This window comes from Nicotiana tabacum, chromosome 11 (genome assembly GCF_000715075.1).
Source record: "Nicotiana tabacum cultivar K326 chromosome 11, ASM71507v2, whole genome shotgun sequence".
NCBI classification, from domain to species: Eukaryota; Viridiplantae; Streptophyta; class Magnoliopsida; order Solanales; family Solanaceae; genus Nicotiana; species Nicotiana tabacum.
The window spans coordinates 5,416,575-5,444,113 of NC_134090.1; the positions used below are offsets into that span (position 1 = coordinate 5,416,575).

Sequence of the window (27,539 nt, forward strand, 5' to 3'; positions counted from 1 at the left end):
TATTGACCGGGAATAACAGTCGCCAGTCTCTTCAGAAATTTTGGGGCTCAATCGTTCATTCCCAGAAATTTTTCCTAGTTGGCGGTGAAATTGTGTTCTCGCTTTTTATGTAATTCTCTCCTTCTATTAGCTATAGTCTTTTTCCAAAACCAATGAACTTTTTTTTCTCATTCTGTCTTATTTTTTCCTTTTTGTTTTGTTTCTTCTTTCCTCTATTGACAGGAGCTCATCAATGGGTTATGTACATATCAACAATGAGTTTTTTCAATTGATTCTCCATCTTGTCTCCGCCTGTTTTGACCCATGATTAACCATGGTGAGTTAAAAGATTCCAACAAGTATAATTTTCCATGATTAACCATTCTCATTGTCAGCTTTTTCATTTAATTTCTTCAAACCATGCTACATGTTTGATTAATAGTGTTAGTATACTCTATATTATACTATCAAATTGAACTTCAAGGTCATGAAATTAATACTAACATATGGTTTATGCTGCATTTTTCAATTTTACAACATATAGTCTTCCAAGGTGGGCTAGCCATAACTAAGATCTGATTAAGGATGCGCTATATATCTAACCATATCAAACAATATTATTCCATGCTTATAAAATTACTTCATTTAGCTGCATGTTTGATAAAGGGATAATGCAGAAAATCCTCCCTGACCTATGACCATATTACCAACTACACACCTTTTCTTTTCAGGGGTCCTATTATCCCCTGAACTATTTTAAAGTGTAATTATTTACCCCCTAAAAAGCTATAACCAGATATTTGCAAAGTGGTGAAATACACGCGCCTAAAACGTGTATTTCTTACTTAAAAACTTTTTTCCACCTTTTTCTCCTTCTTCCTTGTTTTCCTATTTGCAGACCTTCATTATCATATCCGGCCAAAAGGCAAAAGCCTCATCTGAGCTCCAACTCCAAAAGATTGACAATTTGGACTTCCATATGTCTAACATAAAGTATTTCTTAAAGTATTCTTTTTTTCTCTTTCCTAATTTCTCAATCATTTTTCATTTCAATGGCCAGAACTTATTAAACGTTAGATGTCCCTCCCTTTTTATCACGACTTGCCGTTTACGACGAGATCTTTATTCTCCGGTGAACTGAGTTATTGATGGGTTTTATATAATACTTGTTTGATATTGTCAGTTCTGGCCGAACATCATTTTATTGGAGTTTTTCAAATTTTCGCAAAATTTTGAAATTTAACTTCAAGTGAAATTTGAAAATTTTATGGCCAAACACTGATTCCGAAAAAAGTAAAAAAAATTTGCAAAAGAAGTAAAAAATTTCTTAGGCCAAACGGGCACTAAATATTGTACTTGGAAAAGAGAGGGGAAAAAACAATATTGAGCCCCTCATATGCTCAATTTAAGTGAAACACTAGTAATTTGTTAGGTCAATATAAGATATCCGTAAAACAATATTTTCAAATAATAATGTCTATCATGTCACAAGCTAAGTTGAAGTATACAAATTGCGACAAATTTAAGAGGTTATCTAGATATTTTACTTTTTGTATATGGAAATAAATAAAACTGGGAAGAAAATAAATTTTGAAGCTTAATTTGGATAGTTATTTTTGAAAATGTACAAGAAAGTGTACGCGGAATACTGTATATTGTAACATCGTTCGTTCTCCTCTTTTTTTATTTTCTATTTTTATCTCCTATTTAAAATTTAAACTAGCCAGATATGGGAAAGGAAAACAGTGGCATCTTAATTTTCGCCTGCCTTTTCGGTTGCTACGCCCACTTTATATTAACATAAAAAACAAGTCCAATTGTATTTAAAAAAATGAAGAAACTGTAATTGTGTGCAGGAACTAGTCAGTGTAAGAAGAGGTTTAGAAGACGAAGGAGACTAATTAATTAGATGCAATTAATTGTGTAATGTCCAATCAAAAGATGACACTTGTACATGTTAATCAATTTTAAAATTATTTTTGTAACGTCCACATGCCCTTAGGAGAGTGTGAACACTCTTTATACCACGTCAGCACCTAGGGTGGTGTTTATTACACTTTAAAATAGTTCAGGGGGTAATAGGACCCCCGAAAAGAAAATGTGTGTAGTTGGTAATATGGTCATAGGTCGGGGAGGATTTTATGCATTATCCCTTTGATAAATTGGAAAGAAGCTTAATTCTATTTATTGTCAAATTAAAACATCTAAAGATTTGAGATATATGAAGATTCTAATTTTGGCATCTTTTAAATATATCTCCATTTCATGTTTTTAAAATTCCGTAAATGAAGTTTCCTGGATGTTTCATTATTCATTTTCCCACAACTTTCTAGTCAAACCATAGGATTGGTTCCTTCTCTGCATGGGAAATTCATGAACAAATATTAAAGAAAAATCAAGAATCATCTTTTTGGGTCTATAGGTAAGAAACCCACTTATTTTCCAAGAAAATTCATGCCAAAATACACTCATAGAAATGTGACATTCTTTTTGGGAGTAAATAAAAAGGAAATAGCGCCATATAAATTGAGTCGGGAGGAGTAGTTTACTCACCTTTGTAATGAGAATGACAGACTAGGCTTTTTCCTCAATAATTAATTATCATTTGTTTTGATGTATCATAATATCTTAATTGTTATTAACCAATTTGATGTTCGGATTGGTTAATTGGAGTCTTTTATTAGGACGTGTATCTGAACTTCTTTGGCTTTGCTGTGTGATATTTGAGCATCATTCCCCTATAGTTTACAAAAACGGCATAGTTCTCAACTTGATTTGTACATCTGTACGTGCTTCTATATCAAGAAGCCTCACGTACGAGAAATATTTTCTATCTGGTAAAATACATTCCCCCAAGTAGAGCATCAATTTGAGACTGAGAGCCTAATGGAAGAAAGGAATTTTCTACATCTCCATAGCATCATTCCTTCAAATACTTAGCAGTTCCTGCATAGGAAAATTGCTCTTACATTTAGAATTTTAGTACCAGATAAGTCATAGTATGTAGTGTCGTGCTTCATCATTGACTACTGATTTGATCCAATCTTTGAGGGAGAAAGTGAGATGAGAGAGGGAAAGAAGTCACAAGGATTATTTATGCGTGATTCAATCTTGTTCAGTTGCAGCCATTGCATGACAAAATATTTTCTTGTCACAAGGTTGAGTAGGTCACAAGCAGGGGCGTAAGCTGAAATTTTTGTATGCGGTGTCAAAATTTATAAAAGAACATGAATAATAACTTTAATTATCATATTTTTGGATAAGAAATTATCTTAATCTATTTGTTTCTGTTGAATCTTATGTTAGAAAAGGTCCCGAGTTCATTTCTATATAAGCACAACTTTAACCACAAGAACAAAATCAAGCACATAACCAACTCACCAAGAGACAATTTATGTCAAGTGGTGTCATTTTTTCTTACTTATCCGTTTTCTCACAGTATTAATACATATATTTAATAAAATTTTCCGATGAAGCGGTGTCACGTGATACCGCTTCATCAAACATGCATCCGCCCCTGGTCACAAGCATGTATTAGATGTTTTGTTTTCTTGGATTTGTGCTATTTTACCTTCCTTTTGCCATTTGGTGGTTGAAAACAAAAGTGCTTCCAGGTACATGGTTGTTAGGCTCATCCAAGGCTTATCTACGGAAGTAGCAGGGAACTTGACCGTCAAGTTTGGAAAAGCCTGTGTCACTTTCTTACGTCAGGAGAAAGGGAGATCAAAGAAGTATGGGGCCGATACGCGAAGGATCAAATCATAGAGATAGCGGATCTCAAGAGGCGGAAGAAATCAAACCTAGGCGACCCAGAGATCGCGGAGTCCGCGCCCGTGCCGAAAGTGAAGAACCTTTCCTCTCCTTTTAGTCGAGCATGCCCGCCCTTTAGCACTTCCCTTCCCGAAGTAGGAGTAGGAGAAAGGAAAGCGCACTCAATCATTTACCATGTCGTGTCGTAAGACAAAAAGTCAGCCGCAGGAGCTTAAAACCAATATCTTGGTGAAAGGCCTCTACTCTACGAACCAAGTCTTTCTGGTGAGGCACCAGCTTTCTTTTTTGACCCCTGAGTAGCATTTCCTTTCACTGAGGAATGAACAGATGCTTCCACAGAAAGAATAGATTCAGGTGCTCCTTCTAACAAAATTGATGTATATGAAGGTCTTGAGATACGTTGGAGTAGTGGATGTTGTCGATAGAAAAGGAGCCGTCGAGCTGTGGAGATACAGTAAGGAACACCCTTTTGCACAACTCTCAGGATAGGATAACATAATTGCATTCACGATTGAAAGATATGCGAAGCAACCTCTAGTAGTGTGTGGTTTCGGGTCCTGGGGCTGAAGTGACAGCCCGTGGAGTATTCTGTGACATGTTGCTACTTGAGTCATGTCTTGATGCTTCATCATAATTCATTTACCGAAAGCTAGTTTTCTGCTTTTCTGAGTACCAAGTTTCAGATTTTGTCTTTGTGTACTGATTTTCATGTGGAAAGACATATTTGGTGTTAAGGTTGTAGTTCAATTATTAACTGTATTTGTTTCCCTGATCGTGTCTTTCTGCAGACGTATACTCTACAGATAAAAATTTCACTGTGGTACTAGATGAAGATTCCTTTGAAATTCTTCTCACAAGTTCCCAGAGAAAAGGGAAAGGGTTGTTATTCCCAAAGGTAGCAACTGATCCATGAGTTTAAAACTTTTTAATATATCGTTTTGATGCTCTCTTTGAGGAGTATGTTGGAGGAAACTCTGTTTTAAATTCAGATATCTCTCTTGTTGTGGCAGGGAGGTTGGGAAAATGATGAAAAAGTCGAAGATGCAGCACAACATGAGACAGTGGAGGAAGCTGGAGCGCGAGGTGAAGTTGAGTTTAGTACTCCCTCATGATCTCTTTCTCTTCTTTTATACTACATCCGGTTCATTTATATGAAAATGTTTGACTGAACATGGAGTTTTTAAGAAAGATAGAAGAGTTTTGTCACGTACCAAAAGTTCCCTTTTAGATCTTATGTTTTTAAAATTGACATTTTTATGCCTATAAGAGCATTTCATTGTGTCATATAAAATGGATCAGTAGGAGTACTTCTTTTGCAGGAAAAAGGTGAAAAACAAGCAACAATGTCTTTGCATTAACTTGTCTATTACATCAGTTGAATGACATTTCCATTTCTAACAAAATATTGAGTGCTAGATTTTTAAGCCAGAAGTTACTTGTAAGCCCTTTGCTCAAGACTGAATGCACTGATTCATGATTAGATGTGATCGTTTCGCTTTAGGAATACGCGATTATCTTTATGTCTGCTGTCTTATTCAACGTTGATCTTGATAAAGTAATAGCATCTGTATTTTGATTACTTATAAGTGGTTCTAAGAAGTTTTATTTTGGGTTTTGGATTACTTTTGCAGAGCAAACTGGGAACATGGTACTTTGAGAACAGAACCAGTGACACTGCCTATGAAGGGCAGATGTTTTCTCTGTTTGCAGCAGAACAAGTAGGCTCTTGGCCTTAGTAAGAGATTCACTAAAGAACTTGGGTATGCAATAATTCGTTGTTTCGCCTTTGACAAGTAGCTTCCATAAACCAATTGCAGATGAATGTGCGCGAAGCAAGAAAACTGTGCCAAAACGGGTGGATGAAAGAAGCAATGGAACTATTAATAAGCCGCCTCACATCACAAAGCAAACGGACCAAAGTGGAACTATTTTTAGGAAGGGAACGTACCTCCAGTAGTAGAGCAACTTGTTTGGGATATATTAAATATGCCCTATATCCAATCTCATATTTGATGATTTGAACATATTTTTGTGAATGTTATTTGATATAAAAATATATGTCATTTGATATTCTTTTATCATAGTTGTTATTAATTGCTTGATTAATTTGATAAGGTATTTGATTAAATTTTGATACTTGTCATCATGATGGAGATCATGATAATGAGAGTGAAGTTTCTTATAATTTAATCTAAATTTGTTCTTGATCGTAGGATTATTAATTTGGACATTGGTAGTCCAGTTAGATCAATATTTATGTGATCGTCTTTATGGGATAAAGATTAGTTGATCTCATTAACTAAATCACATAAATAGATGATGCATATAGAGATATGATCATTGAACCAAATCATTGGATAATTCCTAATGGTTAGAATTACCATAAACTGTCAATAGGATATTCTCTTGAAGAATGTGATGTAAGACTTTCATTTGACCTGATATCATCATAGTAATTGACAAGTTATTTATTGTGCTTTGATACTAGACACATATGGCCCTAGGGCGATAGTTGAAAGGGTATTGGGTACGATTAAATACTTGTAGAATTAGTGATTGATCAAGATGGAATCTGTCAACTCTTGGTAGTGAGTTTAAGCTCCATGTTGTCGTGAATTATAATCCACCAAATTAAGACCTTGGCCAGGGCGATTGAATGGAAGTAGAAAAGAGTTTCTTAGGTTATTCAATGGTTGATTATTTTTTACATGAACACATAGTTGGTCCCCTATTAGGATTTGACAGTTGAACCATATCCTAGGGTGACCCAAAGCTATAAGGACAGAAGGAATTAATGCATTATTCTTCTACCGGTTCTTGAGAGTAAATTGTATACTTCATGCTATCCGGTCGTTGAGGAGTGTTGCTAGACGCCACCCTTGATTAGTATATTGATGTGATCAATTTACTACCGATTTAGTATTGAACCTATGGGGTCGCACACTAACGAGTGTTCTGATCTTTGTTAAAGGATGAATTACTTTATTATTTGATAATTAAATTAGAAAATTTAATTTAGTCAAATAAATTAAGTTATTAGTCCAAATAAAATATTGTTATATTCTTTGCTAGCACAGAGAATATAATTAATATTGTGAACAAATTGAAGTTTTCTATTTGGAATAGAAAATTAAATTATATCTCTTGATTGAAATATATATATATATATATATATATATATATATATATATATATATATATATATATATATATATATATATATATATATATATAGTGTGTGTGTGTGTGTGTGTGTGTGTGTGTGTGTGTGTGTGATATATATATTTGGTACTTATAATTAACATTTATTTGTAACGATCCGACAGGTCATTTTGAGCATTTACGCTCCTTTAAACTATTTGAAGTCTTGAATAACTTCCTACGAGGTATTATGACTTGTGTGAATTGTCGGTTTTGGTTTTAAGGTATATCGGAATTAGCTTAGAAGAATGAATTTCATGTTGGAAACTTAAGTTGAAATAGTTGACCGGATGTTGACTTATGTGTAAATGACCCCGGACTAGAGTTTTGATGATTCCAATAGTTCTGTATGGTGATTTTGGACTTAGGAGTGTGTCCGAAAAATTATTTGGAAGTCCATAGTAGAATTTGGCTTGAAATGCCTAAAATAGAAAGTTAAGTTTGGAAGTTTGACTGGGGAGTTGACTTTTTGATATCGGGGTCGGAATCCGATTATGAAAATTTGAATAGCTTCGTTATGTAATTTATGACTTGTGTGCAAAATTTGAAGTCATTCCGGATTGATTTGATGTGTTTCGGCACAAGATATAGAATCTAAAAGTTCAAAGTTCATAGATTTTGATTTGAGGTGCGATTCGACGTTTTGATGTTATTTGATGTGATTTGAGGCCTCGAGTAGGTCCGTGTTATGTTATGGAATATGTTGGTATATTTGGTTGAGGTCCTAAGGGGCTTGGGTGTATTTTTGGGTCATTGGTTGAGAGATTAGTAAAGTTAAGAAAATTGAGAGTTTGGCCATGGTCAATATCGGGTCAAAATAACCTCTTTTCAGTATTTTGAGTGCGTGGTCCGTAGCGTATTTTATGATTGAAATTCATATATGGTTTGTGTCCGGGAGGTTCCGGATGAGTTTCGGGGTGAGTTTTGAGCGAGTCCGTGCATTTCGGCACTCTAATGTTATTCTGGCACTTTTGGGGGTGCGGACGACACATTTTGGGGTGCTAAGGCGAAGGAGAGGTGCGGACCGCACATAAGAGTGCGGACCACACCAGAAAAATGCGGACCTCAAAGGAGGAGTACGGACCGCACAATTCTGTGTGCGGCCGCACTCCAGGGAGTTCTGCAGATTCGCCGGTCCGACTTCGGAAGTTTATATCTTTTGATCTACAAGGAATTTTGAGATGATTCAAAAATAAAAGTTGTAGCACTTTGTGTCTAATTTCCATTTGGACATCTGTAGAGAAAGTTATTGCCAAAATACTAAGGCATAGCAGTGCAGTCACCAAAAAAGGTGCGGCAACACCATTTTTGTGCTACTGCAGGAGCTGGGATGTGCGGATTGTGCGGACCGTACATGGTGAGTTTAGAGAATGTGCTATATAACCGAGGCTTAGGTTATTATTTTATTTTTGGACCTTGGGAGCTCGGTTTGAGACGATTTTTTTGGGGGGTTTTCAAGAAATTCATCGGGATAAGTGATTCTAACTCAGATTTGGTTAACATATATGAATATATCATTGTTTGCATCATGTAATCAGTATTTTGAGATGAAAATTTGGAGAAAATTGTAGAAATTTCATAAAACGAATTTTTGGGAGTTGAACACCGATTTAGAGTCGGATTTGAGTGAAATTAGTATGGTTGAACTCGTAATTGAATGGGTTGACGGATTTTATAACTTTTGTCGGGTTCCGAGACGTAGACCCCACGGGCGATATTTGAGCTAAATTTTGAATTTTTATGGAAAATTAGCATTTTCTTATGGAATTAATTTCAATGAATTTTATTGATTGAAATGAATTAATTGTGACTAGATTCGAGGCATTCGGAGGACGATTTGCGAGGCAAGGGCATAGCAAAGTAAAGAATTACATGGTTTGAGGTAAGTAACACTTCTAAACTTGGTTTTGAGGGTATGAATCCTCGAAATTTGGTATGATATAAATTATTTGGAGGTGACACACACGATAGGTGACGAGCATGTAGATGTGCACCACAGAAATTGTGTCGTGAATAAATCCTGTGTAGTTGTAAAATTAATGAATCATGTTATTATCCGAATATTCTCCTCGTGTTAGGAAATTAAGCTGAGACTCTTATTAAAGATCATATTTAGGCTACGTGCCAATATTTTGGGACCCATGGGGTCGTGTTGCTGTTGAATTAATTGTTTTAAATTGAAAATTTATACTCAGTCATATTCATGTTATTACATATCATATCTCAGTCTTTGTTGTTATTTATTGATACATCATATCATCATTTTTGGGCTATTTTTATGACATTGTGAGCCCATGAGAGAGAGACTAGAGAGATTGATGACTGAGTGAGGCCGAGGGCCTGATTGTGAGGATAATTATGGGATCGGGCTGCACGCCGCAGCAGGCCATATTGGCTTTATATACTTTATTATTATATGGATCGGGGTTGCCCGCCTGCAGCAGGCCTTATAGGCTTTATTATTAAACGGATCGGGACTGCCCGTATGCAGTAGGCCATATAGGCTTTATATAGCGCTTGGGCTGAAGGAGCCCCTCCGAGAGTCTGCACACACCCCCAATGAGCGCGGTTAATTTATAGCGCTTGGGTTGAAGGAACTCCTCCGGAGTCTGCACACACCCCTAGTGAGCGCGGTTGATTTATATTGAGGGGTGGATCTTCCCTAGGCATGAATCTTGCCCGAAGCATTTATATTGAGGGATAGATCTTCCCTCGGCATGGATCTTGCCCAAAGTATTTATATTGTAAAGAGTTTATCTGGACATGAATCTTATTCGTATCATTTATATTCGGGGATATATTACCCTAGGGCTGGATTGGCCTTATATGGTACTGAGTGACTGACTGTCAGTCGATGTGTATTTATATACGGGTTGGAATACCCCTGGGATGGATTGGCCATAAACAATACCGAGTGACCGGATAATTTGTGACCGATATTTACATGAGGTCTTTTACTGAGATGTCATAATCTTCATATCATGCAGTATTGATCTATTTCACTTGTATTGAGTTTAACTGATAAATTTGGAAGCATGTCTACGTTTTGTACCATTATTTATACTGGATTGTATCAGCGTAGCTCGTCATTGCTTTCAGCCCAGAGGTTAGTCTTATTACTTATTGAGTTAGTTGTACTCATAATATACTCTGCACCTCGTGTGCAGATCCAGGTGCTCCCGGATACGACGACTATTAGAATTCAGAGTTCTTTCCGTTGGAGACTATCAAGGTAACTACTTGAAGACCGCAAACTTGATTCCCTTCTTGTTTAGTTATTGTACTGTTCTATATTTAAGACAGTAATTTTTACCAGTCAGACTTTATATTTATTTAGATGCTTATGTACTCAGTGACATCGGGTTTTGGGAGTGTTTATATTTGTATTTATGAGATTTCTTCCGCTGAATTTAATTATTATATTTTCAAATTTAAAAGATATAGTTGTTCATTGGGATTGGCAGCTTGTCTAGTATTGAATTGGGCGCCATCACGACAGGTGAGATTTTGGGTCGTCACAAGTTGCTATCAGAGCTCTAGGTAACATAGGTCTCACGAGTCATGAGCAGGTTTAGTAGAGTTTTGCGGATCGATACAGAGACGTCTGCACTTATCTTCGAGAGGTTGTCGAACCCTTAGGAAAATTTCACTTTCTTATTTTCTATCGTGCGCAATTGATTCAGTTTGAAACATAAATATTTGAATTCCTTCCACGCATTCGTGTGCGTATGTGAGCGCTCAATATCAGTTGTGCATCGCCGGCTTGTGATTCTATGAACGAGGTTCAAGATGTGTATTCTGTGTTTTGGTGATGGGCCAGTCTGGAGGACTTGAGGCCAGGTTTAGACCGCAGCTTAGACTCGGTAGATTCAGTTGTAACCTATACATTTAGACTCATATGTCCGGTAATGTCCCTACGAGTGGAATTTGTGCTCGATGAGCAGTGGAATGGGTTTGAGCCTATTGGGGGAGCCTACTATTGACGAGTTGATTTCATGGTTATGTGTTGTACTGGTTTCGGTTTGAGGCATACATGTGAATCGGTTATGACTTGCAGAGATTGAGATCGAGGATGACTCGAGTAAAGAAATTCCTGAATACAGGTTATATTGCACTTTATGAGTATATAAAAATAATCATGAAATGATTAAGTTGTTATTTAAAGAATGTAGTGTGCACGAAGTATGAATTTGATTGGTAGTATTAAGGCATAGTTACTTCTTTGGGTGTTGTTGTGATAATGGGACACATATCTTTTGGCCCGTTTGGGCGGTGCAATTTGGATTTGAGCAAAGTGGGTGACTCTCGAGAGGGTTCTAATAGATTCAAAATGTATATGTGGAAATTGAGAATTTTTTCGGATTTACGCATGGATAGAATCTGAGATCACATTTAATGGTACCAGGATTTGCGGTAATTCTATATGATTATGGATTCTATATTTTAGTATAAGAAAGATAAGAAGAATAATTTTAAATTCATATAAGGTATTTTCAGAGTGAGCGTTACAGTTGTGGTATTTATGGAGGTACTTAAGAGGCATATAATGGCTTATGGGCCTTATGGCAGTATGATTTTATGTTAGGGTGTCTTGTAGTGAGCTTTCGGTAAGGATCGTGGAGTTCTGACAAGGAGAAGTATCAAATGGAGGATAATTTAGAAGAAACTCTAAGTAAATAGGACAACTGGGTAGTAGGTTAGACCAGTATGGTAATGTCATGCTCGGTTCTTTTGGGTAATAATGATGTGGAGGCTTTACAGATGTTTGGGTGACCTGCTTGGCTTGGACGAGTTAGAGAAAATTAGTTATGATAGCTCGATTAGGTGCAAATAGATTTCAAAGCGTTCTTAATGGTTTCTACCATGGTTTGAACCAGATATTTTCTACTGGCATGGGAAACGTGTTGTGTATTGTGATTTCCTCCTGGAAGGAAGCAAGAGGAATATTTCTAACTAACCGGGTATGTAATTTGCTGGTGACTCAGAGTTAGTAATGGGATTCTTGTGCTTGTCACATGATGGCATAATAGATGTGGTGTGTTGTGCGGGATTATGATTTGCATGTACTAGGTGACAGTTCAGTCTTGAAGAGAAGGTAATGAATGTTGGACAGCATGGTCAGTTTCAGATATTTAGATGAATGTTATAACTGCGCGGTAATCCCTGAGAAGGGTGCGGATTTCAAAAGGCGCATTGTGTTCTGACTTTCAGATGTCATCGGTATTGCGATACTCACCTAGTTAATAGACTACTGATATACGAGTTATTGATATGTGGCACGGAGGAATTATGGAAATATTCCTAGTGGGATGATCGTGCATGAAGGATGTGATAGCCATGCGAGTGCTGGAGTTGTGATCAGTTACGATGGTTCATGTGTACTTATTTGATTGCTCCTGTATGATATGCTTGGATTAGAGGCTTGTGACCATGCCAGGCGGATTATGTTATTGGCACGTGAGTCATCCGTGCGGATCCATGTACTGATATTTTTGGTACGTGAGTTGTCCGTGCGGGTCCAGATACTTGGTTGGTTTGGAGTAATTACTATGATTGTGATCGGGAATGGTGCTGCGAGCATGTGAGTTGTGTAGTATGTAATGTGATTATATTTGGGGTTATGGATATGGCTTGATACTGTTTGTTCAGACTTAAGCGGTGTGTGAGATTTAGATCTTGGAAAGAATTCTGGGTGTTAGAAATTGGGCTCCAAGTTTCGGGCTAAGGTTAAATTAATGATTTTTCAGTTGTGTTATGTTGTCAGGCCTATATAGAATAGGGTGACGTGGAATTACCCCCAGGTATGTGCATGGTAAGGAGGAACAATGATTTAAAGGCTTAGGAACAACTCTTGGCACGTTCGAGGACGAACGTATGTTTAAGTGGGGGAGATTGTAACGACCCGACCGGTCGTTTTAAGCATTTACGTTCCTTTAAAATATTTGAAGTCTTGAATAACTTCCTACGAGGTATTATGACTTGTGTGAATTGTCGGTTTTAGTTTTCAGGTATTTCGGAGTTAGCTTAGAAGAATGAATTTCATGTTGGAAGCTTAAGTTGAAATAGTTGACCGGATATTGACTTATGTGTAAACGACCCCTGACTAGAGTTTTGATGATTCCAATAGATCCGTATGGTGATTTTGGATTTAGGAGCGTATCCGAAAAATTATTTGGAAGTCCATAGTAGAATTTGACTTGAAATGGCTAAAATAGTAAGTTAAGTTTGGAAGTTTGAGCGGGGAACTGACTTTTTGATATCGGGATCGGAATCTGATCCTGTGCAGTTGTAAAATTAATGAATTATGTTATTATCCGAATATTCTCCTCGTGTTAGGAAATTGAGATGAGATTCTTATTAAAGATCATGTTTAGGCTACGTGCCAATATTTTGGGACCCATGGGGTCATGTTGCTGTTGAATTAATTATTTTAAATTAAAAATTTATACTCTGTCATATTCATATCATTACATATCATATCTCAGTCTTTGTTGTTATTTATTGATATATTATATCATCATTTTCGGGCAATTTTTATGACATTGTGAGCCCATGAGAGAGAGACTGGAGAGATTGATGACTGAGTGAGGCCGAGGGCCTGATTGTGAGGATAATTATGGGATCGGGATGTACGCCGCAGCAGGCCATATTGACTTTATATACTTTATTATTATATGGATGGGGTTGCCCGCCTGCCGCAGGCCTTATAGGCTTTATTATTATATGGATCGGGATTGCCCGTCTGCAATAGGCCATATAGGCTTTATATATCGCTTGGGCTGAAGGAGCCCCTCCGAAAGTCTGCACACACCCCTAGTGAGCGCGGTTGATTTATAGCGCTTGGGCTGAAGGAACCCCTCCGAAGTCTGCACACACCCCCAGTGAGCGCGATTGATTTATATTGAGGGATGGATCTTTCCTGGGCATGGATCTTGCCTGAAACATTTATATTGAGGGATGGATCTTGCCCGAAGCATTTATATTGAGGGATAGATCTTCCCTCGGCATGGATCTTGCCCAAAGTATTTATATTGTAAAGAGTTTATCTGGACATGGATCTTGTCAGTATCATTTATATTTGGGAATAAATTACCCTAGGGCTGGATTGGCCTTATACGGTACTGAGTGACTGACTGTCAGTCGATGTGTATTTATATACGGGTTGGAACACCCCTGGGATGGATTGGCCATAAACAGTACCGAGTGACCGGATAATTTGTGACCGGTATTTACATGAGGTCTTTTACTGAGATGTCATATTCTTCATACCATGCAGTATTGATCCATTTCATTTGTACTGAGTTTAACTGATAAATTTAGAAGCATGTCTACGTTTTGTACCATTATTTATACTGGATTGTATCTGCGGAGCTTGTCATTGCTTTCATCCCAGAGGTTAGTCTTGTTACTTATCGAGTTAGTTGTACTCACACTACACTCTGCACCTCGTGTGCAGATCCAGCTGCTCCCGAATACGACGGCTATTAGAATTCAGAGTTCTTTCCGTTGGAGACTATCAAGGTAGCTGCTTGAAGACCACATACTTGATTCCCTTCCTGTTTAGTTATTGTACTATTCTATATTTCAGACAGTAATTTTTATCAGTCAAACTTTGTATTTATTTAGATGCTCATGTACTCAGTGACACCGGGTTTTGGGAGTGTTTATATTTGTATTTGTGAGATTTTTTTTTTGCTGAATTTAATTATTATGTTTTCAAATTTAAAAGATATGGTGATTCATTGGAATTGGCGGCTTACCTAGTATTGAGTTAGGCGCCATCACAATAGGTGAGAGTTTGGGTCATGACATTATTAATATATGGAATATATATTAAATATTAATAAGGAGACTAATTTAAAGTCCACAAAACACCAATTAATTCTTCCTTGGAATTATTTTTCTAAAGTTCAACTTTGACTTGGAAAGGAATTAAAACACCATTTTAATTCTTCTCTTTCCATTCACTTATATATAGAGATATATTTGTGAAATTGAAGAATATATGAAAACCTATAAGGTGTATGTGTGCCCCAAAGAGAAAATATTATATTATTTCTTATTCTTCTACCTTTGAGTTGAAATTTTTGAGAAAATTTCAACACAATATTTTTCGTTCAATTTGTTCGCGGTTTTCATTGATCAAAGAGTTGATAGTAATGACCGGTCTCGGTGTGGATACGTATAGAGTCTTCGCACTATCGAAGAATTTTTGAAACGAGACTCTCTTCACCAGGTACGCCTTAGATCCGATCTTTGACATGTAAATAAATTTTAAACACGAAAAGATATTCCTAGGATTGTTATTGTCTTCTGTTGCGTGTTATGAACACCTCCAGCAATCCTACAGTGGTATTAGAGCCGTGGTTTGTTGTGTCTAAAATTTATTTACGAAATATTTTAAGATTATATTTAAAGAGTTCAAATCATACATGTGTCATGTACAATAGTCAAATTGTTTGAATGCATATGAATTGATATAATTTTATTGTGAATAAAATATGTATACATATAATTTAAACTATTGAGATAGTTCATAACTTGAATTTGAAATTTTTTGTATTAGATATGACGGTAATCTATAATAGGTTATTGGATTCTACTATTAGTTTAATTGTTATTAGTTCATGAGATATTAATTAATAATAGTTTTCTGACATGAATTATGTTTATATGATATATAAGATAAACATGTTAGAAGATGTTGAATTTCATTTTTATGTCATGTGCTTGTTCATTACATATTTTTTTAATTATTCATTACATGTGATATAAATTAATTTAGGACTAAGCATGTAGACAACTTGAACTAAATTCACATGCTATAAAAGATTTGATCTTTATGTCATTGAAAATTATTTTGGCAGCAGCTCCGTCTTACTAAAATTTGAGTTCTTAAATAATAAAATATAAGATATTTTATTGCAAATCTATCCATCAAAATAAATAATTGTATTTATTTCTTGTTTATATGGAGCGGCCTGACAACCAGGAGACTTATAGTTCGAGAATATGTTAAAATTATTTATTGCATTAGATGCATGGATTGAAAGAATTATTTAATTTTACACTAGACGCCTGGACTAACCGGGGGAGTATAGAATTTAATAAGTTCTTTGCTTTCATGATGGTTGAACTCAACTATGCCAATAGGATCGACCTGACTGCCAGGGGACTATTTGACATAAAGTTATTTAAGGATATTGTATGGGGATACAATTGGTAAGAGTACCTACCTTTAAAATATATGTGAGAAACGACTTGACTTCCAAAGGGCTCATACATATTGTTAAAGGATTCCTTTACTCCACTAACAGAAATAAAGATTTCGTAAACTATAATAAGGGTAAATAGTTTAAAATAATTAGTGAAAATATCATTTAGATAAAGTCCATGTCTTTATGATATATGCAAATATGTTCTTATATTATACATACCTTTGGCATTGTAGGCTTAGTCATATTGGAGAGAAAAGAATTAATAAGTTGTACAAGGAAGGGTACCTTGACAAATATGATTTTGAATCATATCCAACCTGTGAATCTTGTCTCAAAGGAAAAATGACCAAAACTCCATTTACTGAAAATGGAGAAAGAGCTTCTGAATTATTGGGACTAATTCATATAAATATTTGTGGGCCCATGAAAATTCAAGCTAGAGGTGGATATTCTTACTTCATCATCTTTACTGATGATATGTCAAGATATGAATTTGTGTATCTTATGAAACACATATCTTAATCTTTTGAAATGTTCAAAAGGTTCTGTAGTGAAGTTGAGAAACAGACTGGTAAAAGTATCAAAGTACTAAGGTATGATAGAGGTGGAGAATATCTTAGTGAAGATTTTACTAGGTATTTCAAAGAGAATGTGATTCTCTCACAGTGGATACCTTCAGGAACACCACAATATAATAGTATGTCTGAAAGGAGAAATCAAACCTTATTAGATATGGTGAGATCAATGATGGGGTTCACTGATCTTCCAATAAATTTATGGGGATATGCTTTGGAAGCAACAACATACTTACTTAATAAAGTTCCCACTAAGTTAGTCTCTACAACACCATATGAGATATGGAAAGGATGTAAGCCTAACCTTAAATACATTAAAGTTTGGGGTTGTCCAACTTATGTTAAGAGACTGCAGGCTGATAAACTTGACTCAAGATCTAAAAAATGTAGGTTCACTGGGTATCCCAAAGAAACAATGCGATATTATTTCTATCACTCTTCTGACCATAAAGTGTTTGTGGCTAGAGGAGCAACCTTTTTGGAAAGAAAATTTCTTTTGGAAGAAAATTATAGTGGAGAAATAGAACTTGATGAAGTTTAAGAAACTAATGAATCAACACAAAATCAAGATCATGAGACACAAGTTGAAAACCTTTTATTGGATGTTTTAAAGTTGACAAGGAAGTTTCCATCTTCAACGGTTGAAGTTCAAGAACTAAATGTAATTCAAAAATGAACCAGTTCCAAACCAAATTAAACAACAACCAAATCCAGTACAAGGTGAACAAGTTGTACAAACACCTCTTAGAAGATCTACACGAGAACGTCATGTACCAACTAGATTAAACACTACAAGAAAAGTGCTAATTACATGAGGATTTTATTCGCAGATAGTACCTGCGGATTTTCATGGGGAATATTAAAATTCCTAAATTTAAAATATTTTACAAGCGAAAAATAATTTCCTAGGATAATTCATAGGTAACTTTGGCGCCATTTTGTGCCAAAATATTTCATGGGAAATTAACTGGGGAAACTAATCGGCAAGTACATTTCCGTAAGAAATTTCGCAGGTAAACAAATAAAGATAATAAAAAAATCCTATGTTAATCTGTAGGAAAATCCCCAGGTGACTTTACATGCGAATTTAGTTGGGAATATTTTCTTGGGGATTCACCTGGGGATTTGCTTATTTGGGGAATTACTAGAGATATTGTTGCGAATCTTAGCTGGGATATTTTCTTGGGAATTTACTTGGGGATTCTTTTAGCTATGGAATTACCTGAGAATGTTGTTGTTGTAGATTTAGTTAGGGATATTTTCTTGAGGATTTACCTAAAAATTTTCTTACCTGGGAAACTACCTAGAGATTATGTTGATGTGAATTTAGTTAAAAATAATTTGGGGGGATTTACTTATTTGGAAAAATTACATGGGAATTTTATTATAGTAATTTTTGCTAGAAATTATTCTTGATAATATAGCTTGGGATTTACCTAGAAATTGTATTTTTTTAAAACTTAACTAGAGATTATTTGTGTGATTTTAGGCGGGAATTATTTTTTTGAGAATTTACCTCAGTATTTCATGATCCGATTTTGATTGAGGATTATTTCTTAGGATTAAGATTGGTTGATATAAAGGACATAATAAAGCTAAGATATGACTACATTTGACATATTTCAGCTAATATCATTAGAAAATATATTGAATGTAACTAAATGATTGAAAAATATTTAAGTTTAATTTCTAAGCATAGGAAAATTATGTTACATTTATAAAAATGAACTAATTTTTATTAACTTTCTATCTTATGTATTTTATTTTTCACATTTATTTAATAAGATAAAATTTAACTATAGTATGTATAAAATAATTGAGATTGTCAATATTGAAACTTAATATCGAGTGATCTTATGATTCTACTTTCTAACATCATTACTTTGATTAAATCCTACCATTATTAAGATAAGTTGATCTTGCATACTTTATTAGGATTAGCGAGATAACTTTTACTAATTATCATGTCCAATGTGTTTAAGTCATGTTAACTAATTTCTTTATATAAAAAAGAAATTAATATGTTATTCGAAAAATTTAATAAAAGTTTGAAAAAATAATTAAAAATATATTAAAATTAAAAGTAATATAAACGTAATTTGCTATTACTTGGAAAAGAGTGTTTCATTTGATTTATGAATCCTTAATTAATGTATCATTTTAACAATAATAATAATAATAATAATAATAATAATAATAATAATAATAATAATAATAATAATAATAATAACAATAACAATAATAACAATAACAATAACAATAATAACAAGAACAATAACAACAATCTATATATATATATGCACTATTAGAATCATTACCAACTAATCTATATATATATATATATCTATAATTGAAGGCCATAAGAGAGGTGATGTGGCACTTTATTAGGCTAGAATTCGTATTTATCTTTTACCTCCATTTTTTTTGGCTTTTCCCCCTTTATTTTTTATTTTAATTTAATTTTAATGTGATATTTTAAAAGTCCAAAAGTCACCTCATTAATTCTCTATATAATTGCACCTGTTCAGACTACTAAAATCCTAAAAGTCACTATTAGATAAACAACGTTACTCTATAAGAATTAAAGTAATAATTATTACTTCAAACGTTTCATGTAACGGAAGTACCGATTCATGAAGTGATTATCTAACCCACTGTTTCGTTAACTGATGGTTCTATGCCTATTCTTCACTGATCTCATTTACGACAACAAAACAAAGAGATTTATGGCTTTGGATTCTATCCTGAATGAGAAAGCAAGAGTTTCAAATGCTAAATATATGAATGTATTTTCCTCATCTTTTGTTTCTTTTTCCTTTTTACCCATGTGTTGTACGATTACATCAAAAATATTTCTTTACAAACTCAAGTTTTATTTTGTGAATTACACTCCTAATACTTCCTTACTAATGCAGGAAATCACCACAAATTGTGATGAGTAAAATAAATTGCTTAATTATCAGCCTTATCAAGTCAATAACATTAACCTCTTTGTTGCCGCAGATCGCAAAGTTAAGACCAAAACCATGAGATAATGAAAGCCAGGATCCACACTAACAAGAGATGAAGGATTGGATATAGAATAGCCATCAAATAGTGAGAATAAAGAGCTGATACCTCAAAATAGTAGGTTGAAAATTCATTATCAAAACGATTTTTGTCAAATTACCTGAAAAATTAATTCACCGGTTCTTTCTGATTCGTCATCATCGGTTGTGCAGACAAGTTTGAGACAAAAATTACAATCTTTGAATTAGTGCGAGTGTGCGACCAAAGTCTGAAAAGAGATACATTCAATTTGCATTTGTTATATGCTTCGCCTCATACAACCAGTATTTCTAACTGCTGGAACAAAGCCTTTAATATTAAACTCCACGAGATATGTAATTTCAGAATAATAGATAGCGAGTAGTATTTTTGTTATTTATCCTTGTGATTTTATGTGTAGTTTATTTCTTTTTCTTGGACTAGGGAGGAAAGGAGGTAAATTGCAGCGTTGTGGGTAACAGGTATCAATATTTATTCCACTCGTATGTTAAAACCAGTACAATCTATATATATATATATATATATATATATATATATATATATATATATAAAATTGAGGGGCCTAACGTCGGTGACGTGGCTCTCCCATCTACAAGAAAATCCTCTTTCCTGCCTCTATGATTTCTTGCCCTTTTTAAAACGCAATTTTTACCTCAAAATACACCAAAACCGCTTCACATGAACACCGGTTCTGTAATCTCTTGCAAATTATCAGTACTTCCCCATCTACTCAACATTCTCTCACAACGGTTGTATGGCAACGATTTGCTACTCCCTTTTCCCCTAATTACTCCCCTTCTATATCTTCCAATTTTCCTGTGCTTCTCCATCTTTTCAATCGCCCTCTCTACCTTCTTTGTTCTATAGTTTTTATTTGAAACAATATCTCTAATTCCCTGATAATGTATTCATTATTTACCCACGACATACTTACTTTACAAATCATGAACTATTCGACAAAAAACAAAATCAGGAATCACAAACTGCTTCGGTGCACCCAACAAATTTCGGTATGTAATCCTTTTCAAAGAATTTTTTCCGATTATGCTTACCAGTTATTCTCATGGTTTATTTGATTAATCTAATTGTATTTTTAAAAAAATTATGTTTGATGCACCTAGAGTCTGTGCGCTCAATTAATATAGGTGTGGACGCACAAGGAATACGACGACAAATAAACTTGTCCGCTCAACAAATATAGGTGTTGACGTACAAGGAATACGAACAGAAAATGCCATTACGAGATTGAGGTACTTTTCTAATATTCTTCGCCACTCAGATTTTCGCGCAGTTCAGATATATTGGTCTAAATATTTTGAACTACTATTATCATATATTCCCCTATTATATCACTAGGGTGTTAGGATTCGACAACAATGTCTTTCAATTAATGTTATAGTTTAGGTCATAATTTTCAATCTTCTCTACGTTATTGTTTTCTATTTGAAGCGACATATGCATATAACATTGGTTCAACAATGTAGTGATCATGAAAAAACCCCCCACCAAAATATGATCATCAAATGAAGGGGATATGCAAAATAATCGCCTATAATGTATCTTTGCTATTTAATCTCTAAAAACTTTGACGTATGTATAACCAAATGTTAAATTCATCAAAATATAGTATTGAATTTGAGAAGCAAGCAAGTGCAAATAAGATGATATAAATAGACATGAAATGTGCTGGTGAGGACTATAGATGCTCAACTTATTGAGGTTTACAGACAAAGAAGAAATCAATAGAGGTTTTCACCTCTAACCACTTTCTTAGAAAGTTTCTCAACCAAATCATAGTGCCAGTATCACCATAGTATATATGGCATATATATACTGCTACTGGAATTTCTTCATGTAGTTACAGCTTCATAACATTTTCTTGTGCTTTTTTTCTTCTCTTTGGTTTGTTATTATATCTCTTTTAATGCTTCAAGCCATATGTACTGCAGTTTCATTGCTTGCAACTGAGCCTTTAAGTTAATTGTTCTTCTTCTCATTTGTAAGGTATGTCTGTTCATACCATCCTTCGTTCCTGGCTTTCACGCTTCATTTGAATTTACTTATTTTTTTCGATCATATAAATTGAGTACTCCATTGTTAACCTTCTTAATTTTTTAATCTTTTAGCAGTTTAATGTTGTTTATAATTTTTGTGCACAAAAGCATAGTACTTAGGTAATGTACAACTATGGCAGACGAACCAAAAATTCAAGAGTTTTTCCTGCTCTCTTACGAGATTGAACACACATTGACATTCGGCAATGTCAATAGCTTAACATTTTTGGAGTATTTAGTGAATATTATATAATGTTTGCATTTTGAATGAGTTTTGGCATAAAGCAGGAGAAATCTTGATCCTTTGATTTTCTTTTAAGCTTTTCTTTCATTTTTTTTGGCCCTTCTGCTTTAATTGCTTCTCGCGTATGGTATGAATCATGACTAGAAAAAAGGATGCGACAGCTTTGCTCTGGGAAAAGGCTGCAGGAGTTTTGCTTCAACAAGTCCACGAGAGATTTCTGGACAAGGCTTGGAGTACTGCTCCAACTTAAATAAGGTAGGTGCCGTTCTAACACTCCAAAATTTATTATTTGGCTATATTATTTACCTGAATAATATTTCTTTGTCTGATTGTATTGGGTGTGAGAAGTTTTGAGGTTATCAAAATTAGGAGTTAAGGTATGTGTTATGTTGATAAGAATACCATATCTTTCCTTCAATCATGATTACATAACTTAACAAAGAGAGAAGCTAATGGCCTCCAGGTGTATTCAGTAATAATGATAACCTCAAAAAATTTCCTTATGTAATTGTAATGTGCATTAATTTTCAATTCATACATTTGTGTATCAAGTTGATTGATAGATGGAGAGACATCAATGGCTTCTTTTTCTGGTACATGTCTAAAGCCTACGCTTATGGTGATTGCCGGAATATATGATATAGTTGAGGCGGGGACGAAAGGCAATGGAAGTTTTGCATCTGAACATAGTCATTGTCACAAAGTACGGAAAGGAGAATCATTGGACTCTCAATCATGTTCTATATCCATGCCTAATAGGACAACTTTATGAAGGTAAATATGTAATCTTTATGTTGAATTCCAATAACTTACAAGATTAAAATCGGGGGATATGAAGCATAACATAGTTTGGTTAGATCATTGGCAGGAAGTTGGGGTATTCAAAGACCAATTTCTTGAATTATAATAGTAGCTGATTGTATTTCTAACTCTGAGTGCCATCTTCAGTTTAGACGGAACTTTAATGATTGGGAGCTGGAGAATATTAGTATTTTGCTGGAAAATTTACAATATATGGCGCTAAATGAAAACAAGACAGATTTTCAGATTTAGTTAGCACATAAATCTGAACTTTCTTTGTTAGTATATGCTTATATATTATTTTTGAAGCAGGTTAAGGGTTGGTAGGATGAAGGGCCATGAAAATTGATTTGGAAGTCAAATGTTCCTCCTATAGTTTTCAATCTGTTTGGAGTAAGCTGAGTAATGCCACAAGATATCAGCAATTATTATTATGCAGGTTTGGAGAGAAAGTGGACAACAGAGGCAGATTGATATGAAATTTATTTCTGTGTGCATCATTTTTAATACATGGCTTGAAAGAAACAAGAGGTATTTTGAAGAGAAAGCTGAGCACAATTTTTTTTTAAAAGTTTAAATGCTTGCAAAATTGTACTTTTGTAGCAAAGGAAATATATTAGATAGTATGATGTAGTTTTTTGGATTTTTGAGTCTATTGTTGTCATTGTACTCCTTTATACTAGATTTCATAACATCTTGGTACTGACAATAATATTACCATTACCTTATTTAGAGAAAGCATAAAACCAACCAATCCCTAATTTTTTTTATACGTATAGGCACAATAATGCTTTAAATCTCTTTGCTCACCTATCTTTGTTATGCCCTTGAGTTTCTTCAGTTACCTTCTTTTGTATTACGTAGAAGCTAAGTTAGTGAGGCAGAAAGAAAAGGGAAACCTGGCATTTAAAAAAAAATAGAGAGGAAAGGAAGTAAAAAAACATAAAAAATATTTCTAAGAAAAAGAGGGAAAAGGTACCATTTCACCTATATATGTTAATACAAGAAGGGTCAAGTACCTATATTAAGACAAAAAAATTCTCAAGTAGTGAAAACTAGAGATAAATTAATGAGTAAGCTTAATGAGGTCGGTCAATCACTGCACAAAGCGCGGTCAAATTTTTTAGTAATAACAATAATAGGTAAGCATTAGTAAGTAGAGAGTACTGCATTGGGAAGTGGCTAGTGGATTCTTGTACCACATCGGTCAATAGTTGTAAATTTTTCCACTTTATAAGCTGAGCTTGTTGGGAATGGGCTAGTGAATTCTTGTCCAAATCGACAATAGTAATAAAATTCTCAAATAAAGAATCTAAACTTCGTATTTCTCAATTAAAGAATTTAGTAAATAATAAAACGGAAATAAAAAACCGAAATATGTCGGGTGGGTTACATTTTTACATTTAGAATATATCCCTAACCATGGGTGGGGGAGGCCATATAGAGCGTACAAAAAATAATATATGTGGGAGAGTTGACTATGATAGTAATTTTACATTTTTAGATATCTAAAAATGTCGACATATGCACTTGGGAATTTTCATGGGGATTTACTTTCAGCTATTTTCCTATCAAAATCCGCAGAAAACTCTCTAACATTCATTAAATATTTACCAAAATTTTCATACGAATATTTAGAATTTCATACAAAAAAATTCCTAATAATTTACATGCGAAATTAAAATCTCAGGTAATTTACATGCGAATTTAAAATCTCCAGATAATTAACCTGGAGATTGTTAAAATTCGCAGGTAATAATTACCTACGAAGATCTGGGGATTGTTAAAATTCACAGGTAATAATTACCTACGAAGATTTTTCCATCGGAATTCTTTTGGAAGGAAAATTCGCATGAAACTTAGTTTCCTGCGGATTTTCGTATATAATCCCCAACAAAATCCCCATGTAATACATGATTTTCTATTTAGAATTTCATACAAAAAAATTCCAAATAATTTACATGCGAATTTAAAATCCCAGGTAATTTACATGCGAATTTAAAATCCCCAAGTAATTTACCTGGGGATTGTTAAAATTCGCAGGTAATAATTACCTACGAAAATCTGGGAATTGTTAAAATTCGCAGGTAATAATTACCTACGAAGATTTTTCCATCGGAATTCTTTTGGAAGGAAAATCCGCATGAAACTTAATTTCCTGCGAATTTTCGTATATAATCCCCAACAAAATCCCCATGTAATACGTGATTTTCTTGTAGTGAAATCTAATGGTACAAGATGATGTATCAAATGAGGTTGATGTCACGACTCAATTTTTCCTCTGTGTGACATCGTGACGGCACCTAGTCTCTACAACTAGGTAAGCCTAACATTTTGCGGAATAATAAAATAAAAATATGAATTTAACCAATTATTCAAAAATACACAACAAATTCCAAAACCCGAAACATCGTGAATCACAAACTACAGAAGGAAAAATCTAGTGTCTCTATACATCAGAATCTAACAAGGAAAATACACAAGATAATGGACATGAAAAAGAGTAAAAGGAGACTCCGAGGTCTGCGGACGCGGCAGATATACCTTGAAGTCTCCAAAGTTGTCCCGCTCACTGATAGTGCAGCTGATAAGGTGCACCTAGATCTGCACACGAAAAATATGTGCAGAGAGTAGCATGAGTACACCACAATCGGTACCCAGTAAGTGCCAATCCTAAACTTGGTTGAGTAGTGACGAGGTCAGGTCAGGGCCCTACTGGCAAATATATAATAAAAATAATATAGAGTGTAATACCGCAATAAAATAAAGGCTGGAATTTAACAAAAATAAAATCATAGAAGGTAACAACTCAGTACACAGAAATCACAACGGGGAATCTCCCGAGATACCGTCTCGTAGTCCCAAACGTAAATGTGCAGGGGGATCTCTCGGAATACCGTTCTGTAGTCCCAAAGTAAATATGCAGTACAGGGGAATCTTCCGAAATACCGTTCCGTAGTCCTAAAGTTAATATGCAGTATAGGAGATCTCCCGGAATACCGTTCCGTAGTCCCAAAGTAAATATGCAGCGCGGATGATAGAAATATAACTACATCACGAAATTCTTACAATTTAGACTAAGTACCAGTTAGGGAAGAAGCAGAAAATTCACTAAGCATGCTGCACATAATTCACATAAACAATAAAGACACGTAGACATATTGTATTAGACTAAACATGATAGCTACACATATTGGAATAACTCAATTAAGAATAAAAATAGATTAGTACTCATTAAAATGGTATAACTCAAAATAACAGGAAAACATGTTGCTTCTCAGTAAGAAAAATCGGGTTTTACCACAACTAGCTCGTATACATACTCGTCACCTCACGTACCGGAACAATACATGTAATGACAGAATCAGAAGCAACTGCCTCTGTACGAGTAGGAAGTGCGTAATATTTGGCATGGCCTTCCCCTCTAGGGCGACCTCTACCTCCCCGACCTCCACCTCAAGCTGGTTGAGCAGGTGGGGTGGCAACTGGTGCTGTAATCATAGCCTGAGGACCCGGTGGAGCATGTTGTGGCTGAAAAGTCTATGGAGGTTCACCCCTCCTAATCCTGGGACAATCCCTCACTATGTGGAGAGTGTCGCCACACTCAAAACAAGCTCTGGGAAGGCGTGGCTTTTGTAACTGGCTCGGGCCAAGTCTGTTGGACTGGCCGCTTGGAACACCCCGTGCAGGAGGCACGCTAGATATTGGCGGTGCATAATAAGGCTCCTGGGGTCTAGAAGGAGCTAGAACACCGCTGGAGGCTGGAAGAGCTGAATGAACGGGGCTTCTCACATAACCCCTACCATGGCGAGATGCTGGGGGACGAGCTCCAGAATAATAACCAGCCTCTCAATACCTCTTAGCCTCCCTCTCCTCTCTATCCCGGGCAAACATGCCCTCGAATCTCCTAGAAATACCCACAACCTGCTGATAAGAAATATTCATCTCCAATTCCCTGGCCATACTACTCCGGATGCTGGGATGGAGACCCTTAATAAACCGTTGAACCCTCTCTCGAACTGTGGCAACTAAGGCCGGTGCATGTCGGGCCAAATCACTGAAGCGAACTGCATACTCTGACACAGTCATAACACCCTGGTGCAGCTGCTCAAACTCCGCGTGACATGAGTCCCTGAGGCTATGAGGGGCATACTCTCTCAAAAACATGTCCGAGAACTGAGTCCATGTAAGTGAAGCTACCTCAGTCGGACTACCCAACTCATAAGCATGCCACTACTAATAGGCTGCTCCTCTAAGCTGGAATGTGGTAAAAGAAACCCCGCTCGTCTCCGCTATGCCCATAGTACGGAGAATACGATGACATTCCTCCAAAAATCCCTGAGCATCATCTGTAGCCAATCCATTGAAAGTAGGTGGGTGGTACTTCTTGTACCTCTCAAGTCTGAGCTGCTCCGCCTCAGAAGCTGTTGCCCTAACCTCGGGCTGAGCTGGAGCTACCGGTTGCATTGGTACAATCTCTAGAACCTGGTCGACTTGAACCAGCTGCTCTGGAGTACCGGTGATGGGAGTCTGTGCTCCTCCCCCGGCCTGAGATGTGGTAGGAGCAAGTGGAATCAATCCAGCCTGAGCTAAGGTGCTGAACATGCTCAGAAACTGGGCTAGAGTCTCCTGGAGGGCTGGTGCAGCA

The 27,539-nt window shown here is 35.4% G+C and overlaps 1 long non-coding RNA gene across 4 annotated transcripts; it reads left to right on the plus strand.

Moving 5' to 3' along the window:
- The first annotated feature begins 20,424 nt into the window (after positions 1-20,424).
- LOC142166204 (uncharacterized) lies at positions 20,425-23,534 on the plus strand. Of its 4 annotated transcripts, none has more exons than XR_012696380.1 (6): positions 20,425-20,802; positions 20,914-21,042; positions 21,742-21,796; positions 22,235-22,345; positions 22,643-22,864; positions 23,204-23,534. It is a non-coding gene; the product is annotated as an uncharacterized LOC142166204 (long non-coding RNA). The 4 variants fall into 4 exon arrangements; XR_012696379.1 differs by having other exon boundaries at positions 20,427-20,802; positions 20,938-21,042; XR_012696381.1 differs by lacking the exon at positions 21,742-21,796 and having other exon boundaries at positions 20,427-20,802.
- The last annotated feature ends 4,005 nt before the right edge of the window (positions 23,535-27,539 follow it).